We start from the raw sequence: 18836 nt of genomic DNA on the forward strand, positions 1-18836 counted from the left end.
AGCCTACTTAAGTAAGGACTACTGCATTAACATATTTTAATTACTTGTACTTAGGTTACTCTTTACTTCCCCACAACACTCTGGTAGCCATATTATACATTTGATTCAACTGGAAATATTCACCATCATTATAAATGTTTTCACATCAATAATAAACATTTACACCAAATCAGGAATTATTATAAATGATTACTATTAAGATTGAATTTAAAAAAAACCTGCAAACAAGTGATGCTTACTTATCAATCAATTGACGATTTTTCAGAAGTTGACCATTTCGCATCGTCACTTTTACTGTGGATTTATTAAGGTTTTCAATCCTGCAAACTTGTGAACAGTGAACAGCAGAAATAAGTTTAAATGTTGCATTAAGGCACACAAGATTTAGGATTATTATAGTAGCCTAAGCAGTGATTGATTAAGATACAAGGGACAACTCGAAATTATGTTTTTATCACCACTTACTTGTTTTGAGGTAATCTTGAATGACAAATGAATAAATCAGCCATTGCAATGTTTCATGTAGAAATCATAACCCTGTGGGGCATACATATTTGATCCCCTCACATTCTCCATTGTAACTAATCATTAAAAAAACAATCCTCCATTAGGAATCACAAAGGAACACTTACTAATTATATGAAAATTCATAATTATTACAATCAGTCCCTATATATGCTATAGATGATCCCCAATCAAAATTCAGTGTAAGCTACTTTGTAGGAAAGTAGAAGCAATGATAGACAAATAAAAAAAGAACTGCAGTGCATAGCAGGAGGTTACAGCGTCCCCTGCTGGCTGAAGCAGGTATTAAAAGCTTACAGCACCTGGGATTCCCAGGCGGTCTCCCATCCAAGTACTAACCAGGCCAGTTTTGAAAGAGGGAAGTTAATCTTCACGGAATCGGTTTGTTCAATGTGTTTATCAGACGTTTGAACGTTCAGTTTGCCCGCAAGTCGTGAAACAAGTCTTAAAAACAAGCTGCAAGTCTTTAGTTAACTCCCAGCGTCAAAGTATTGCTGAATCTAGTAAGATTAAGTGTAAGTCTATCCATAGGCCCACACGTTTGAGTAGAAAAGTAATAAAATCAACTAGGTCATAGTCACTTGCTCTAATTTTGGCGAGGTGTTACTTTAAACCTAAGTATGTATAAATAACCCTTTAACAACCTGTTCATTCGCTTACGGCCATACCACCCTGAACACGCCCGATCTCATCCGATCTCGGAAGCTAAGCAGGGTCGGGCCTGGTTAGTACTTGGATGGGAGACCGCCTGGGAATACCAGGTGCTGTAAGCTTTTAATACCTCCTTTAGCCAGAAGAGGGCGCTGTTGCCTCACTAGTGGAGAAAGGACTGAGAGAAACAGGCCAGTGGAAAATGAAACATGATTTTATTTGGCAGTCTGTCCTCTTTTTTTTTGTTGCAATTTTCATCAATGTTTTCAGTGAGTATTAATACATATTACGCTCTCTGGAGGCTGTTTTCAAAGTTCAGTTTTACATTCAAAAAGTACATGTAGCCTACTTACGTAAGGACTACTGCATTAACATATTTTAATTACTTGTACTTAGGTTACTCTTTACTTCCCCACAACACTCTGGTAGCCATATTATACATTTGATTCAACTGGAAATATTCACCATCATTATAAATGTTTTCACATCAATAATAAACATTTACACCAAATCAGGAATTATTATAAATGATTACTATTAAGATTGAATTTAAAAAAAACCTGCAAACAAGTGATGCTTACTTATCAATCAATATTTTTTCAGAATCAATTGACGATTTTTCAGAAGTTGACCATTTTGCATCGTCACTTTTACTGTGGATTTATTAAGGTTTTCAATACTGCAAACTTGTGAACAGTGAACAGCAGAAATAAGTTTAAATGTTGCATTAAGGCACACAAGATTTAGGATTATTATAGTAGCCTAAGCAGTGATTGATTAAGATATAAGGGACAACTCGAAATTATGTTTTTATCACCACTTACTTGTTTTGAGGTAATCTTGAATGACAAATGAATAAATCAGCCATTGCAATGTTTCATGTAGAAATCATAACCCTGTGGGGCATACATATTTGATCCCCTCACATTCTCCATTGTAACTAATCATTAAAAAAAACAATCCTCCATTAGGAATCACAAAGGAACACTTACTAATTATATGAAAATTCATAATTATTACAATCAGTCCCTATATATGCTATAGATGATCCCCAATCAAAATTCAGTGTAAGCTACTTTGTAGGAAAGTAGAAGCAATGATAGACAAATAAAAAAAGAACTGCAGTGCATAGCAGGAGGTTACAGCGCCCCCTGCTGGCTGAAGCAGGTATTAAAAGCTTACAGCACCTGGGATTCCCAGGCGGTCTCCCATCCAAGTACTAACCAGGCCAGTTTTGAAAGAGGGAAGTTAATCTTCACGGAATCGGTTTGTTCAATGTGTTTATCAGACGTTTGAACGTTCAGTTTGCCCGCAAGTCGTGAAACAAGTCTTAAAAACAAGCTGCAAGTCTTTAGTTAACTCCCAGCGTCAAAGTATTGCTGAATCTAGTAAGATTAAGTGTAAGTCTATCCATAGGCCCACACGTTTGAGTAGAAAAGTAATAAAATCAACTAGGTCATAGTCACTTGCTCTAATTTTGGCGAGGTGTTACTTTAAACCTAAGTATGTATAAATAACCCTTTAACAACCTGTTCATTCGTTTACGGCCATACCACCCTGAACACGCCCGATCTCGTCCGATCTCGGAAGCTAAGCAGGGTCGGGCCTGGTTAGTACTTGGATGGGAGACCGCCTGGGAATACCAGGTGCTGTAAGCTTTTAATACCTCCTTTAGCCAGAAGAGGGCGCTGTTGCCTCACTAGTGGAGAAAGGACTGAGAGAAACAGGCCAGTGGAAAATGAAACATGATTTTATTTGGCAGTCTGTCCTCTCTTTTTTTTTTGTTGTTGCAATTTTCATCAATGTTTTCAGTGAGTATTAATACATATTACGCTCTCTGGAGGCTGTTTTCAAAGTTCAGTTTTACATTCAAAAAGTACATGTAGCCTACTTAAGTAAGGACTACTGCATTAACATATTTTAATTACTTGTACTTAGGTTACTCTTTACTTCCCCACAACACTCTGGTAGCCATATTATACATTTGATTCAACTGGAAATATTCACCATCATTATAAATGTTTTCACATCAATAATAAACATTTACACCAAATCAGGAATTATTATAAATGATTACTATTAAGATTGAATTTAAAAAAAACCTGCAAACAAGTGATGCTTACTTATCAATCAATTGACGATTTTTCAGAAGTTGACCATTTCGCATCGTCACTTTTACTGTGGATTTATTAAGGTTTTCAATCCTGCAAACTTGTGAACAGTGAACAGCAGAAATAAGTTTAAATGTTGCATTAAGGCACACAAGATTTAGGATTATTATAGTAGCCTAAGCAGTGATTGATTAAGATACAAGGGACAACTCGAAATTATGTTTTTATCACCACTTACTTGTTTTGAGGTAATCTTGAATGACAAATGAATAAATCAGCCATTGCAATGTTTCATGTAGAAATCATAACCCTGTGGGGCATACATATTTGATCCCCTCACATTCTCCATTGTAACTAATCATTAAAAAAACAATCCTCCATTAGGAATCACAAAGGAACACTTACTAATTATATGAAAATTCATAATTATTACAATCAGTCCCTATATATGCTATAGATGATCCCCAATCAAAATTCAGTGTAAGCTACTTTGTAGGAAAGTAGAAGCAATGATAGACAAATAAAAAAAGAACTGCAGTGCATAGCAGGAGGTTACAGCGTCCCCTGCTGGCTGAAGCAGGTATTAAAAGCTTACAGCACCTGGGATTCCCAGGCGGTCTCCCATCCAAGTACTAACCAGGCCAGTTTTGAAAGAGGGAAGTTAATCTTCACGGAATCGGTTTGTTCAATGTGTTTATCAGACGTTTGAACGTTCAGTTTGCCCGCAAGTCGTGAAACAAGTCTTAAAAACAAGCTGCAAGTCTTTAGTTAACTCCCAGCGTCAAAGTATTGCTGAATCTAGTAAGATTAAGTGTAAGTCTATCCATAGGCCCACACGTTTGAGTAGAAAAGTAATAAAATCAACTAGGTCATAGTCACTTGCTCTAATTTTGGCGAGGTGTTACTTTAAACCTAAGTATGTATAAATAACCCTTTAACAACCTGTTCTTTCGCTTACGGCCATACCACCCTGAACACGCCCGATCTCGTCCGATCTCGGAAGCTAAGCAGGGTCGGGCCTGGATAGTACTTGGATGGGAGACCGCCTGGGAATACCAGGTGCTGTAAGCTTTTAATACCTCCTTTAGCCAGAAGAGGGCGCTGTTGCCTCACTAGTGGAGAAAGGACTGAGAGAAACAGGCCAGTGGAAAATGAAACATGATTTTATTTGGCAGTCTGTCCTCTTTTTTTTTGTTGCAATTTTCATCAATGTTTTCAGTGAGTATTAATACATATTACGCTCTCTGGAGGCTGTTTTCAAAGTTCAGTTTTACATTCAAAAAGTACATGTAGCCTACTTACGTAAGGACTACTGCATTAACATATTTTAATTACTTGTACTTAGGTTACTCTTTACTTCCCCACAACACTCTGGTAGCCATATTATACATTTGATTCAACTGGAAATATTCACCATCATTATAAATGTTTTCACATCAATAATAAACATTTACACCAAATCAGGAATTATTATAAATGATTACTATTAAGATTGAATTTAAAAAAAACCTGCAAACAAGTGATGCTTACTTATCAATCAATTGACGATTTTTCAGAAGTTGACCATTTCGCATCGTCACTTTTACTGTGGATTTATTAAGGTTTTCAATCCTGCAAACTTGTGAACAGTGAACAGCAGAAATAAGTTTAAATGTTGCATTAAGGCACACAAGATTTAGGATTATTATAGTAGCCTAAGCAGTGATTGATTAAGATACAAGGGACAACTCGAAATTATGTTTTTATCACCACTTACTTGTTTTGAGGTAATCTTGAATGACAAATGAATAAATCAGCCATTGCAATGTTTCATGTAGAAATCATAACCCTGTGGGGCATACATATTTGATCCCCTCACATTCTCCATTGTAACTAATCATTAAAAAAACAATCCTCCATTAGGAATCACAAAGGAACACTTACTAATTATATGAAAATTCATAATTATTACAATCAGTCCCTATATATGCTATAGATGATCCCCAATCAAAATTCAGTGTAAGCTACTTTGTAGGAAAGTAGAAGCAATGATAGACAAATAAAAAAAGAACTGCAGTGCATAGCAGGAGGTTACAGCGTCCCCTGCTGGCTGAAGCAGGTATTAAAAGCTTACAGCACCTGGGATTCCCAGGCGGTCTCCCATCCAAGTACTAACCAGGCCAGTTTTGAAAGAGGGAAGTTAATCTTCACGGAATCGGTTTGTTCAATGTGTTTATCAGACGTTTGAACGTTCAGTTTGCCCGCAAGTCGTGAAACAAGTCTTAAAAACAAGCTGCAAGTCTTTAGTTAACTCCCAGCGTCAAAGTATTGCTGAATCTAGTAAGATTAAGTGTAAGTCTATCCATAGGCCCACACGTTTGAGTAGAAAAGTAATAAAATCAACTAGGTCATAGTCACTTGCTCTAATTTTGGCGAGGTGTTACTTTAAACCTAAGTATGTATAAATAACCCTTTAACAACCTGTTCATTCGCTTACGGCCATACCACCCTGAACACGCCCGATCTCATCCGATCTCGGAAGCTAAGCAGGGTCGGGCCTGGTTAGTACTTGGATGGGAGACCGCCTGGGAATACCAGGTGCTGTAAGCTTTTAATACCTCCTTTAGCCAGAAGAGGGCGCTGTTGCCTCACTAGTGGAGAAAGGACTGAGAGAAACAGGCCAGTGGAAAATGAAACATGATTTTATTTGGCAGTCTGTCCTCTTTTTTTTTGTTGCAATTTTCATCAATGTTTTCAGTGAGTATTAATACATATTACGCTCTCTGGAGGCTGTTTTCAAAGTTCAGTTTTACATTCAAAAAGTACATGTAGCCTACTTACGTAAGGACTACTGCATTAACATATTTTAATTACTTGTACTTAGGTTACTCTTTACTTCCCCACAACACTCTGGTAGCCATATTATACATTTGATTCAACTGGAAATATTCACCATCATTATAAATGTTTTCACATCAATAATAAACATTTACACCAAATCAGGAATTATTATAAATGATTACTATTAAGATTGAATTTAAAAAAAACCTGCAAACAAGTGATGCTTACTTATCAATCAATATTTTTTCAGAATCAATTGACGATTTTTCAGAAGTTGACCATTTTGCATCGTCACTTTTACTGTGGATTTATTAAGGTTTTCAATACTGCAAACTTGTGAACAGTGAACAGCAGAAATAAGTTTAAATGTTGCATTAAGGCACACAAGATTTAGGATTATTATAGTAGCCTAAGCAGTGATTGATTAAGATATAAGGGACAACTCGAAATTATGTTTTTATCACCACTTACTTGTTTTGAGGTAATCTTGAATGACAAATGAATAAATCAGCCATTGCAATGTTTCATGTAGAAATCATAACCCTGTGGGGCATACATATTTGATCCCCTCACATTCTCCATTGTAACTAATCATTAAAAAAAACAATCCTCCATTAGGAATCACAAAGGAACACTTACTAATTATATGAAAATTCATAATTATTACAATCAGTCCCTATATATGCTATAGATGATCCCCAATCAAAATTCAGTGTAAGCTACTTTGTAGGAAAGTAGAAGCAATGATAGACAAATAAAAAAAGAACTGCAGTGCATAGCAGGAGGTTACAGCGCCCCCTGCTGGCTGAAGCAGGTATTAAAAGCTTACAGCACCTGGGATTCCCAGGCGGTCTCCCATCCAAGTACTAACCAGGCCAGTTTTGAAAGAGGGAAGTTAATCTTCACGGAATCGGTTTGTTCAATGTGTTTATCAGACGTTTGAACGTTCAGTTTGCCCGCAAGTCGTGAAACAAGTCTTAAAAACAAGCTGCAAGTCTTTAGTTAACTCCCAGCGTCAAAGTATTGCTGAATCTAGTAAGATTAAGTGTAAGTCTATCCATAGGCCCACACGTTTGAGTAGAAAAGTAATAAAATCAACTAGGTCATAGTCACTTGCTCTAATTTTGGCGAGGTGTTACTTTAAACCTAAGTATGTATAAATAACCCTTTAACAACCTGTTCATTCGCTTACGGCCATACCACCCTGAACATGCCCGATCTCGTCCGATCTCGGAAGCTAAGCAGGGTCGGGCCTGGTTAGTACTTGGATGGGAGACCGCCTGGGAATACCAGGTGCTGTAAGCTTTTAATACCTCCTTTAGCCAGAAGAGGGCGCTGTTGCCTCACTAGTGGAGAAAGGACTGAGAGAAACAGGCCAGTGGAAAATGAAACATGATTTTATTTGGCAGTCTGTCCTCTTTTTTTTTGTTGCAATTTTCATCAATGTTTTCAGTGAGTATTAATACATATTACGCTCTCTGGAGGCTGTTTTCAAAGTTCAGTTTTACATTCAAAAAGTACATGTAGCCTACTTACGTAAGGACTACTGCATTAACATATTTTAATTACTTGTACTTAGGTTACTCTTTACTTCCCCACAACACTCTGGTAGCCATATTATACATTTGATTCAACTGGAAATATTCACCATCATTATAAATGTTTTCACATCAATAATAAACATTTACACCAAATCAGGAATTATTATAAATGATTACTATTAAGATTGAATTTAAAAAAAACCTGCAAACAAGTGATGCTTACTTATCAATCAATATTTTTTCAGAATCAATTGACGATTTTTCAGAAGTTGACCATTTTGCATCGTCACTTTTACTGTGGATTTATTAAGGTTTTCAATACTGCAAACTTGTGAACAGTGAACAGCAGAAATAAGTTTAAATGTTGCATTAAGGCACACAAGATTTAGGATTATTATAGTAGCCTAAGCAGTGATTGATTAAGATATAAGGGACAACTCGAAATTATGTTTTTATCACCACTTACTTGTTTTGAGGTAATCTTGAATGACAAATGAATAAATCAGCCATTGCAATGTTTCATGTAGAAATCATAACCCTGTGGGGCATACATATTTGATCCCCTCACATTCTCCATTGTAACTAATCATTAAAAAAAACAATCCTCCATTAGGAATCACAAAGGAACACTTACTAATTATATGAAAATTCATAATTATTACAATCAGTCCCTATATATGCTATAGATGATCCCCAATCAAAATTCAGTGTAAGCTACTTTGTAGGAAAGTAGAAGCAATGATAGACAAATAAAAAAAGAACTGCAGTGCATAGCAGGAGGTTACAGCGCCCCCTGCTGGCTGAAGCAGGTATTAAAAGCTTACAGTACCTGGGATTCCCAGGCGGTCTCCCATCCAAGTACTAACCAGGCCAGTTTTGAAAGAGGGAAGTTAATCTTCACGGAATCGGTTTGTTCAATGTGTTTATCAGACGTTTGAACGTTCAGTTTGCCCGCAAGTCGTGAAACAAGTCTTAAAAACAAGCTGCAAGTCTTTAGTTAACTCCCAGCGTCAAAGTATTGCTGAATCTAGTAAGATTAAGTGTAAGTCTATCCATAGGCCCACACGTTTGAGTAGAAAAGTAATAAAATCAACTAGGTCATAGTCACTTGCTCTAATTTTGGCGAGGTGTTACTTTAAACCTAAGTATGTATAAATAACCCTTTAACAACCTGTTCATTCACTTACGGCCATACCACCCTGAACACGCCCGATCTCGTCCGATCTCGGAAGCTAAGCAGGGTCGGGCCTGGTTAGTACTTGGATGGGAGACCGCCTGGGAATACCAGGTGCTGTAAGCTTTTAATACCTCCTTTAGCCAGAAGAGGGCGCTGTTGCCTCACTAGTGGAGAAAGGACTGAGAGAAACAGGCCAGTGGAAAATGAAACATGATTTTATTTGGCAGTCTGTCCTCTCTTTTTTTTTTGTTGTTGCAATTTTCATCAATGTTTTCAGTGAGTATTAATACATATTACGCTCTCTGGAGGCTGTTTTCAAAGTTCAGTTTTACATTCAAAAAGTACATGTAGCCTACTTAAGTAAGGACTACTGCATTAACATATTTTAATTACTTGTACTTAGGTTACTCTTTACTTCCCCACAACACTCTGGTAGCCATATTATACATTTGATTCAACTGGAAATATTCACCATCATTATAAATGTTTTCACATCAATAATAAACATTTACACCAAATCAGGAATTATTATAAATGATTACTATTAAGATTGAATTTAAAAAAAACCTGCAAACAAGTGATGCTTACTTATCAATCAATTGACGATTTTTCAGAAGTTGACCATTTCGCATCGTCACTTTTACTGTGGATTTATTAAGGTTTTCAATCCTGCAAACTTGTGAACAGTGAACAGCAGAAATAAGTTTAAATGTTGCATTAAGGCACACAAGATTTAGGATTATTATAGTAGCCTAAGCAGTGATTGATTAAGATACAAGGGACAACTCGAAATTATGTTTTTATCACCACTTACTTGTTTTGAGGTAATCTTGAATGACAAATGAATAAATCAGCCATTGCAATGTTTCATGTAGAAATCATAACCCTGTGGGGCATACATATTTGATCCCCTCACATTCTCCATTGTAACTAATCATTAAAAAAACAATCCTCCATTAGGAATCACAAAGGAACACTTACTAATTATATGAAAATTCATAATTATTACAATCAGTCCCTATATATGCTATAGATGATCCCCAATCAAAATTCAGTGTAAGCTACTTTGTAGGAAAGTAGAAGCAATGATAGACAAATAAAAAAAGAACTGCAGTGCATAGCAGGAGGTTACAGCGTCCCCTGCTGGCTGAAGCAGGTATTAAAAGCTTACAGCACCTGGGATTCCCAGGCGGTCTCCCATCCAAGTACTAACCAGGCCAGTTTTGAAAGAGGGAAGTTAATCTTCACGGAATCGGTTTGTTCAATGTGTTTATCAGACGTTTGAACGTTCAGTTTGCCCGCAAGTCGTGAAACAAGTCTTAAAAACAAGCTGCAAGTCTTTAGTTAACTCCCAGCGTCAAAGTATTGCTGAATCTAGTAAGATTAAGTGTAAGTCTATCCATAGGCCCACACGTTTGAGTAGAAAAGTAATAAAATCAACTAGGTCATAGTCACTTGCTCTAATTTTGGCGAGGTGTTACTTTAAACCTAAGTATGTATAAATAACCCTTTAACAACCTGTTCATTCGCTTACGGCCATACCACCCTGAACACGCCCGATCTCGTCCGATCTCGGAAGCTAAGCAGGGTCGGGCCTGGTTAGTACTTGGATGGGAGACCGCCTGGGAATACCAGGTGCTGTAAGCTTTTAATACCTCCTTTAGCCAGAAGAGGGCGCTGTTGCCTCACTAGTGGAGAAAGGACTGAGAGAAACAGGCCAGTGGAAAATGAAACATGATTTTATTTGGCAGTCTGTCCTCTTTTTTTTTGTTGCAATTTTCATCAATGTTTTCAGTGAGTATTAATACATATTACGCTCTCTGGAGGCTGTTTTCAAAGTTCAGTTTTACATTCAAAAAGTACATGTAGCCTACTTACGTAAGGACTACTGCATTAACATATTTTAATTACTTGTACTTAGGTTACTCTTTACTTCCCCACAACACTCTGGTAGCCATATTATACATTTGATTCAACTGGAAATATTCACCATCATTATAAATGTTTTCACATCAATAATAAACATTTACACCAAATCAGGAATTATTATAAATGATTACTATTAAGATTGAATTTAAAAAAAACCTGCAAACAAGTGATGCTTACTTATCAATCAATATTTTTTCAGAATCAATTGACGATTTTTCAGAAGTTGACCATTTTGCATCGTCACTTTTACTGTGGATTTATTAAGGTTTTCAATACTGCAAACTTGTGAACAGTGAACAGCAGAAATAAGTTTAAATGTTGCATTAAGGCACACAAGATTTAGGATTATTATAGTAGCCTAAGCAGTGATTGATTAAGATATAAGGGACAACTCGAAATTATGTTTTTATCACCACTTACTTGTTTTGAGGTAATCTTGAATGACAAATGAATAAATCAGCCATTGCAATGTTTCATGTAGAAATCATAACCCTGTGGGGCATACATATTTGATCCCCTCACATTCTCCATTGTAACTAATCATTAAAAAAAACAATCCTCCATTAGGAATCACAAAGGAACACTTACTAATTATATGAAAATTCATAATTATTACAATCAGTCCCTATATATGCTATAGATGATCCCCAATCAAAATTCAGTGTAAGCTACTTTGTAGGAAAGTAGAAGCAATGATAGACAAATAAAAAAAGAACTGCAGTGCATAGCAGGAGGTTACAGCGCCCCCTGCTGGCTGAAGCAGGTATTAAAAGCTTACAGCACCTGGGATTCCCAGGCGGTCTCCCATCCAAGTACTAACCAGGCCAGTTTTGAAAGAGGGAAGTTAATCTTCACGGAATCGGTTTGTTCAATGTGTTTATCAGACGTTTGAACGTTCAGTTTGCCCGCAAGTCGTGAAACAAGTCTTAAAAACAAGCTGCAAGTCTTTAGTTAACTCCCAGCGTCAAAGTATTGCTGAATCTAGTAAGATTAAGTGTAAGTCTATCCATAGGCCCACACGTTTGAGTAGAAAAGTAATAAAATCAACTAGGTCATAGTCACTTGCTCTAATTTTGGCGAGGTGTTACTTTAAACCTAAGTATGTATAAATAACCCTTTAACAACCTGTTCATTCGTTTACGGCCATACCACCCTGAACACGCCCGATTTAGTCCGATCTCGGAAGCTAAGCAGGGTCGGGCCTGGTTAGTACTTGGATGGGAGACCGCCTGGGAATACCAGGTGCTGTAAGCTTTTAATACCTCCTTTAGCCAGAAGAGGGCGCTGTTGCCTCACTAGTGGAGAAAGGACTGAGAGAAACAGGCCAGTGGAAAATGAAACATGATTTTATTTGGCAGTCTGTCCTCTCTTTTTTTTTTGTTGTTGCAATTTTCATCAATGTTTTCAGTGAGTATTAATACATATTACGCTCTCTGGAGGCTGTTTTCAAAGTTCAGTTTTACATTCAAAAAGTACATGTAGCCTACTTAAGTAAGGACTACTGCATTAACATATTTTAATTACTTGTACTTAGGTTACTCTTTACTTCCCCACAACACTCTGGTAGCCATATTATACATTTGATTCAACTGGAAATATTCACCATCATTATAAATGTTTTCACATCAATAATAAACATTTACACCAAATCAGGAATTATTATAAATGATTACTATTAAGATTGAATTTAAAAAAAACCTGCAAACAAGTGATGCTTACTTATCAATCAATTGACGATTTTTCAGAAGTTGACCATTTCGCATCGTCACTTTTACTGTGGATTTATTAAGGTTTTCAATCCTGCAAACTTGTGAACAGTGAACAGCAGAAATAAGTTTAAATGTTGCATTAAGGCACACAAGATTTAGGATTATTATAGTAGCCTAAGCAGTGATTGATTAAGATACAAGGGACAACTCGAAATTATGTTTTTATCACCACTTACTTGTTTTGAGGTAATCTTGAATGACAAATGAATAAATCAGCCATTGCAATGTTTCATGTAGAAATCATAACCCTGTGGGGCATACATATTTGATCCCCTCACATTCTCCATTGTAACTAATCATTAAAAAAACAATCCTCCATTAGGAATCACAAAGGAACACTTACTAATTATATGAAAATTCATAATTATTACAATCAGTCCCTATATATGCTATAGATGATCCCCAATCAAAATTCAGTGTAAGCTACTTTGTAGGAAAGTAGAAGCAATGATAGACAAATAAAAAAAGAACTGCAGTGCATAGCAGGAGGTTACAGCGTCCCCTGCTGGCTGAAGCAGGTATTAAAAGCTTACAGCACCTGGGATTCCCAGGCGGTCTCCCATCCAAGTACTAACCAGGCCAGTTTTGAAAGAGGGAAGTTAATCTTCACGGAATCGGTTTGTTCAATGTGTTTATCAGACGTTTGAACGTTCAGTTTGCCCGCAAGTCGTGAAACAAGTCTTAAAAACAAGCTGCAAGTCTTTAGTTAACTCCCAGCGTCAAAGTATTGCTGAATCTAGTAAGATTAAGTGTAAGTCTATCCATAGGCCCACACGTTTGAGTAGAAAAGTAATAAAATCAACTAGGTCATAGTCACTTGCTCTAATTTTGGCGAGGTGTTACTTTAAACCTAAGTATGTATAAATAACCCTTTAACAACCTGTTCATTCGCTTACGGCCATACCACCCTGAACACGCCCGATCTCGTCCGATCTCGGAAGCTAAGCAGGGTCGGGCCTGGTTAGTACTTGGATGGGAGACCGCCTGGGAATACCAGGTGCTGTAAGCTTTTAATACCTCCTTTAGCCAGAAGAGGGCGCTGTTGCCTCACTAGTGGAGAAAGGACTGAGAGAAACAGGCCAGTGGAAAATGAAACATGATTTTATTTGGCAGTCTGTCCTCTTTTTTTTTGTTGCAATTTTCATCAATGTTTTCAGTGAGTATTAATACATATTACGCTCTCTGGAGGCTGTTTTCAAAGTTCAGTTTTACATTCAAAAAGTACATGTAGCCTACTTACGTAAGGACTACTGCATTAACATATTTTAATTACTTGTACTTAGGTTACTCTTTACTTCCCCACAACACTCTGGTAGCCATATTATACATTTGATTCAACTGGAAATATTCACCATCATTATAAATGTTTTCACATCAATAATAAACATTTACACCAAATCAGGAATTATTATAAATGATTACTATTAAGATTGAATTTAAAAAAAACCTGCAAACAAGTGATGCTTACTTATCAATCAATATTTTTTCAGAATCAATTGACGATTTTTCAGAAGTTGACCATTTTGCATCGTCACTTTTACTGTGGATTTATTAAGGTTTTCAATACTGCAAACTTGTGAACAGTGAACAGCAGAAATAAGTTTAAATGTTGCATTAAGGCACACAAGATTTAGGATTATTATAGTAGCCTAAGCAGTGATTGATTAAGATATAAGGGACAACTCGAAATTATGTTTTTATCACCACTTACTTGTTTTGAGGTAATCTTGAATGACAAATGAATAAATCAGCCATTGCAATGTTTCATGTAGAAATCATAACCCTGTGGGGCATACATATTTGATCCCCTCACATTCTCCATTGTAACTAATCATTAAAAAAAACAATCCTCCATTAGGAATCACAAAGGAACACTTACTAATTATATGAAAATTCATAATTATTACAATCAGTCCCTATATATGCTATAGATGATCCCCAATCAAAATTCAGTGTAAGCTACTTTGTAGGAAAGTAGAAGCAATGATAGACAAATAAAAAAAGAACTGCAGTGCATAGCAGGAGGTTACAGCGCCCCCTGCTGGCTGAAGCAGGTATTAAAAGCTTACAGCACCTGGGATTCCCAGGCGGTCTCCCATCCAAGTACTAACCAGGCCAGTTTTGAAAGAGGGAAGTTAATCTTCACGGAATCGGTTTGTTCAATGTGTTTATCAGACGTTTGAACGTTCAGTTTGCCCGCAAGTCGTGAAACAAGTCTTAAAAACAAGCTGCAAGTCTTTAGTTAACTCCCAGCGTCAAAGTATTGCTGAATCTAGTAAGATTAAGTGTAAGTCTATCCATAGGCCCACACGTTTGAGTAGAAAAGTAATAAAATCAACTAGGTCATAGTCACTTGCTCTAATTTTGGCGAGGTGTTACTTTAAACCTAAGTATGTATAAATAACCCTTTAACAACCTGTTCATTCGTTTACGGCCATACCACCCTGAACACGCCCGATTTAGTCCGATCTCGGAAGCTAAGCAGGGTCGGGCCTGGTTAGTACTTGGATGGGAGACCGCCTGGGAATACCAGGTGCTGTAAGCTTTTAATACCTCCTTTAGCCAGAAGAGGGCGCTGTTGCCTCACTAGTGGAGAAAGGACTGAGAGAAACAGGCCAGTGGAAAATGAAACATGATTTTATTTGGCAGTCTGTCCTCTCTTTTTTTTTTGTTGTTGCAATTTTCATCAATGTTTTCAGTGAGTATTAATACATATTACGCTCTCTGGAGGCTGTTTTCAAAGTTCAGTTTTACATTCAAAAAGTACATGTAGCCTACTTAAGTAAGGACTACTGCATTAACATATTTTAATTACTTGTACTTAGGTTACTCTTTACTTCCCCACAACACTCTGGTAGCCATATTATACATTTGATTCAACTGGAAATATTCACCATCATTATAAATGTTTTCACATCAATAATAAACATTTACACCAAATCAGGAATTATTATAAATGATTACTATTAAGATTGAATTTAAAAAAAACCTGCAAACAAGTGATGCTTACTTATCAATCAATTGACGATTTTTCAGAAGTTGACCATTTCGCATCGTCACTTTTACTGTGGATTTATTAAGGTTTTCAATCCTGCAAACTTGTGAACAGTGAACAGCAGAAATAAGTTTAAATGTTGCATTAAGGCACACAAGATTTAGGATTATTATAGTAGCCTAAGCAGTGATTGATTAAGATACAAGGGACAACTCGAAATTATGTTTTTATCACCACTTACTTGTTTTGAGGTAATCTTGAATGACAAATGAATAAATCAGCCATTGCAATGTTTCATGTAGAAATCATAACCCTGTGGGGCATACATATTTGATCCCCTCACATTCTCCATTGTAACTAATCATTAAAAAAACAATCCTCCATTAGGAATCACAAAGGAACACTTACTAATTATATGAAAATTCATAATTATTACAATCAGTCCCTATATATGCTATAGATGATCCCCAATCAAAATTCAGTGTAAGCTACTTTGTAGGAAAGTAGAAGCAATGATAGACAAATAAAAAAAGAACTGCAGTGCATAGCAGGAGGTTACAGCGTCCCCTGCTGGCTGAAGCAGGTATTAAAAGCTTACAGCACCTGGGATTCCCAGGCGGTCTCCCATCCAAGTACTAACCAGGCCAGTTTTGAAAGAGGGAAGTTAATCTTCACGGAATCGGTTTGTTCAATGTGTTTATCAGACGTTTGAACGTTCAGTTTGCCCGCAAGTCGTGAAACAAGTCTTAAAAACAAGCTGCAAGTCTTTAGTTAACTCCCAGCGTCAAAGTATTGCTGAATCTAGTAAGATTAAGTGTAAGTCTATCCATAGGCCCACACGTTTGAGTAGAAAAGTAATAAAATCAACTAGGTCATAGTCACTTGCTCTAATTTTGGCGAGGTGTTACTTTAAACCTAAGTATGTATAAATAACCCTTTAACAACCTGTTCTTTCGCTTACGGCCATACCACCCTGAACACGCCCGATCTCGTCCGATCTCGGAAGCTAAGCAGGGTCGGGCCTGGTTAGTACTTGGATGGGAGACCGCCTGGGAATACCAGGTGCTGTAAGCTTTTAATACCTCCTTTAGCCAGAAGAGGGCGCTGTTGCCTCACTAGTGGAGAAAGGACTGAGAGAAACAGGCCAGTGGAAAATGAAACATGATTTTATTTGGCAGTCTGTCCTCTTTTTTTTTGTTGCAATTTTCATCAATGTTTTCAGTGAGTATTAATACATATTACGCTCTCTGGAGGCTGTTTTCAAAGTTCAGTTTTACATTCAAAAAGTACATGTAGCCTACTTACGTAAGGACTACTGCATTAACATATTTTAATTACTTGTACTTAGGTTACTCTTTACTTCCCCACAACACTCTGGTAGCCATATTATACATTTGATTCAACTGGAAATATTCACCATCATTATAAATGTTTTCACATCAATAATAAACATTTACACCAAATCAGGAATTATTATAAATGATTACTATTAAGATTGAATTTAAAAAAAACCTGCAAACAAGTGATGCTTACTTATCAATCAATATTTTTTCAGAATCAATTGACGATTTTTCAGAAGTTGACCATTTTGCATCGTCACTTTTACTGTGGATTTATTAAGGTTTTCAATACTGCAAACTTGTGAACAGTGAACAGCAGAAATAAGTTTAAATGTTGCATTAAGGCACACAAGATTTAGGATTATTATAGTAGCCTAAGCAGTGATTGATTAAGATATAAGGGACAACTCGAAATTATGTTTTTATCACCACTTACTTGTTTTGAGGTAATCTTGAATGACAAATGAATAAATCAGCCATTGCAATGTTTCATGTAGAAATCATAACCCTGTGGGGCATACATATTTGATCCCCTCACATTCTCCATTGTAACTAATCATTAAAAAAAACAATCCTCCATTAGGAATCACAAAGGAACACTTACTAATTATATGAAAATTCATAATTATTACAATCAGTCCCTATATATGCTATAGATGATCCCCAATCAAAATTCAGTGTAAGCTACTTTGTAGGAAAGTAGAAGCAATGATAGACAAATAAAAAAAGAACTGCAGTGCATAGCAGGAGGTTACAGCGCCCCCTGCTGGCTGAAGCAGGTATTAAAAGCTTACAGCACCTGGGATTCCCAGGCGGTCTCCCATCCAAGTACTAACCAGGCCAGTTTTGAAAGAGGGAAGTTAATCTTCACGGAATCGGTTTGTTCAATGTGTTTATCAGACGTTTGAACGTTCAGTTTGCCCGCAAGTCGTGAAACAAGTCTTAAAAACAAGCTGCAAGTCTTTAGTTAACTCCCAGCGTCAAAGTATTGCTGAATCTAGTAAGATTAAGTGTAAGTCTATCCATAGGCCCACACGTTTGAGTAGAAAAGTAATAAAATCAACTAGGTCATAGTCACTTGCTCTAATTTTGGCGAGGTGTTACTTTAAACCTAAGTATGTATAAATAACCCTTTAACAACCTGTTCATTCGTTTACGGCCATACCACCCTGAACACGCCCGATCTCGTCCGATCTCGGAAGCTAAGCAGGGTCGGGCCTGGTTAGTACTTGGATGGGAGACCGCCTGGGAATACCAGGTGCTGTAAGCTTTTAATACCTCCTTTAGCCAGAAGAGGGCGCTGTTGCCTCACTAGTGGAGAAAGGACTGAGAGAAACAGGCCAGTGGAAAATGAAACATGATTTTATTTGGCAGTCTGTCCTCTCTTTTTTTTTTGTTGTTGCAATTTTCATCAATGTTTTCAGTGAGTATTAATACATATTACGCTCTCTGGAGGCTGTTTTCAAAGTTCAGTTTTACATTCAAAAAGTACATGTAGCCTACTTAAGTAAGGACTACTGCATTAACATATTTTAATTACTTGTACTTAGGTTACTCTTTACTTCCCCACAACACTCTGGTAGCCATATTATACATTTGATTCAACTGGAAATATTCACCATCATTATAAATGTTTTCACATCAATAATAAACATTTACACCAAATCAGGAATTATTATAAATGATTACTATTAAGATTGAATTTAAAAAAAACCTGCAAACAAGTGATGCTTACTTATCAATCAATTGACGATTTTTCAGAAGTTGACCATTTCGCATCGTCACTTTTACTGTGGATTTATTAAGGTTTTCAATCCTGCAAACTTGTGAACAGTGAACAGCAGAAATAAGTTTAAATGTTGCATTAAGGCACACAATATTTAGGATTATTATAGTAGCCTAAGCAGTGATTGATTAAGATACAAGGGACAACTCGAAATTATGTTTTTATCACCACTTACTTGTTTTGAGGTAATCT

At 36.6% G+C, this 18836-nt stretch overlaps 12 non-coding genes across 12 annotated transcripts; all 12 read left to right on the forward strand.

Annotated features, from left to right (window-relative positions):
* The first annotated feature begins 1179 nt into the window (after nucleotides 1-1179).
* LOC136181949 (5S ribosomal RNA) lies at nucleotides 1180-1298 on the forward strand. Its single transcript, XR_010668265.1, has one exon. It is a non-coding gene; the product is annotated as a 5S ribosomal RNA (ribosomal RNA).
* A 1417-nt stretch (nucleotides 1299-2715) lies between these two features.
* Nucleotides 2716-2834, forward strand: LOC136181372 (5S ribosomal RNA). The gene has a single exon (XR_010667721.1). It is a non-coding gene; the product is annotated as a 5S ribosomal RNA (ribosomal RNA).
* Nucleotides 2835-4239: 1405 nt separating this feature from the next.
* LOC136181345 (5S ribosomal RNA) lies at nucleotides 4240-4358 on the forward strand. Its single transcript, XR_010667694.1, has one exon. It is a non-coding gene; the product is annotated as a 5S ribosomal RNA (ribosomal RNA).
* Nucleotides 4359-5757: 1399 nt separating this feature from the next.
* Nucleotides 5758-5876, forward strand: LOC136181960 (5S ribosomal RNA). Its single transcript, XR_010668276.1, has one exon. It is a non-coding gene; the product is annotated as a 5S ribosomal RNA (ribosomal RNA).
* A 1417-nt stretch (nucleotides 5877-7293) lies between these two features.
* LOC136181407 (5S ribosomal RNA) lies at nucleotides 7294-7412 on the forward strand. The gene has a single exon (XR_010667755.1). It is a non-coding gene; the product is annotated as a 5S ribosomal RNA (ribosomal RNA).
* Nucleotides 7413-8829: 1417 nt separating this feature from the next.
* Nucleotides 8830-8948, forward strand: LOC136181505 (5S ribosomal RNA). The gene has a single exon (XR_010667852.1). It is a non-coding gene; the product is annotated as a 5S ribosomal RNA (ribosomal RNA).
* A 1405-nt stretch (nucleotides 8949-10353) lies between these two features.
* Nucleotides 10354-10472, forward strand: LOC136182303 (5S ribosomal RNA). The gene has a single exon (XR_010668621.1). It is a non-coding gene; the product is annotated as a 5S ribosomal RNA (ribosomal RNA).
* Nucleotides 10473-11889: 1417 nt separating this feature from the next.
* Nucleotides 11890-12008, forward strand: LOC136181811 (5S ribosomal RNA). Its single transcript, XR_010668158.1, has one exon. It is a non-coding gene; the product is annotated as a 5S ribosomal RNA (ribosomal RNA).
* A 1405-nt stretch (nucleotides 12009-13413) lies between these two features.
* On the forward strand, nucleotides 13414-13532 carry LOC136182304 (5S ribosomal RNA). The gene has a single exon (XR_010668622.1). It is a non-coding gene; the product is annotated as a 5S ribosomal RNA (ribosomal RNA).
* Nucleotides 13533-14949: 1417 nt separating this feature from the next.
* Nucleotides 14950-15068, forward strand: LOC136181812 (5S ribosomal RNA). Its single transcript, XR_010668159.1, has one exon. It is a non-coding gene; the product is annotated as a 5S ribosomal RNA (ribosomal RNA).
* A 1405-nt stretch (nucleotides 15069-16473) lies between these two features.
* On the forward strand, nucleotides 16474-16592 carry LOC136182305 (5S ribosomal RNA). Its single transcript, XR_010668623.1, has one exon. It is a non-coding gene; the product is annotated as a 5S ribosomal RNA (ribosomal RNA).
* Nucleotides 16593-18009: 1417 nt separating this feature from the next.
* On the forward strand, nucleotides 18010-18128 carry LOC136181373 (5S ribosomal RNA). Its single transcript, XR_010667722.1, has one exon. It is a non-coding gene; the product is annotated as a 5S ribosomal RNA (ribosomal RNA).
* The last annotated feature ends 708 nt before the right edge of the window (nucleotides 18129-18836 follow it).

The sequence above is a fragment of the Labrus bergylta genome, chromosome 13, assembly GCF_963930695.1.
Source record: "Labrus bergylta chromosome 13, fLabBer1.1, whole genome shotgun sequence".
In the NCBI taxonomy this organism is placed as follows: domain Eukaryota; kingdom Metazoa; phylum Chordata; class Actinopteri; order Labriformes; family Labridae; genus Labrus; species Labrus bergylta.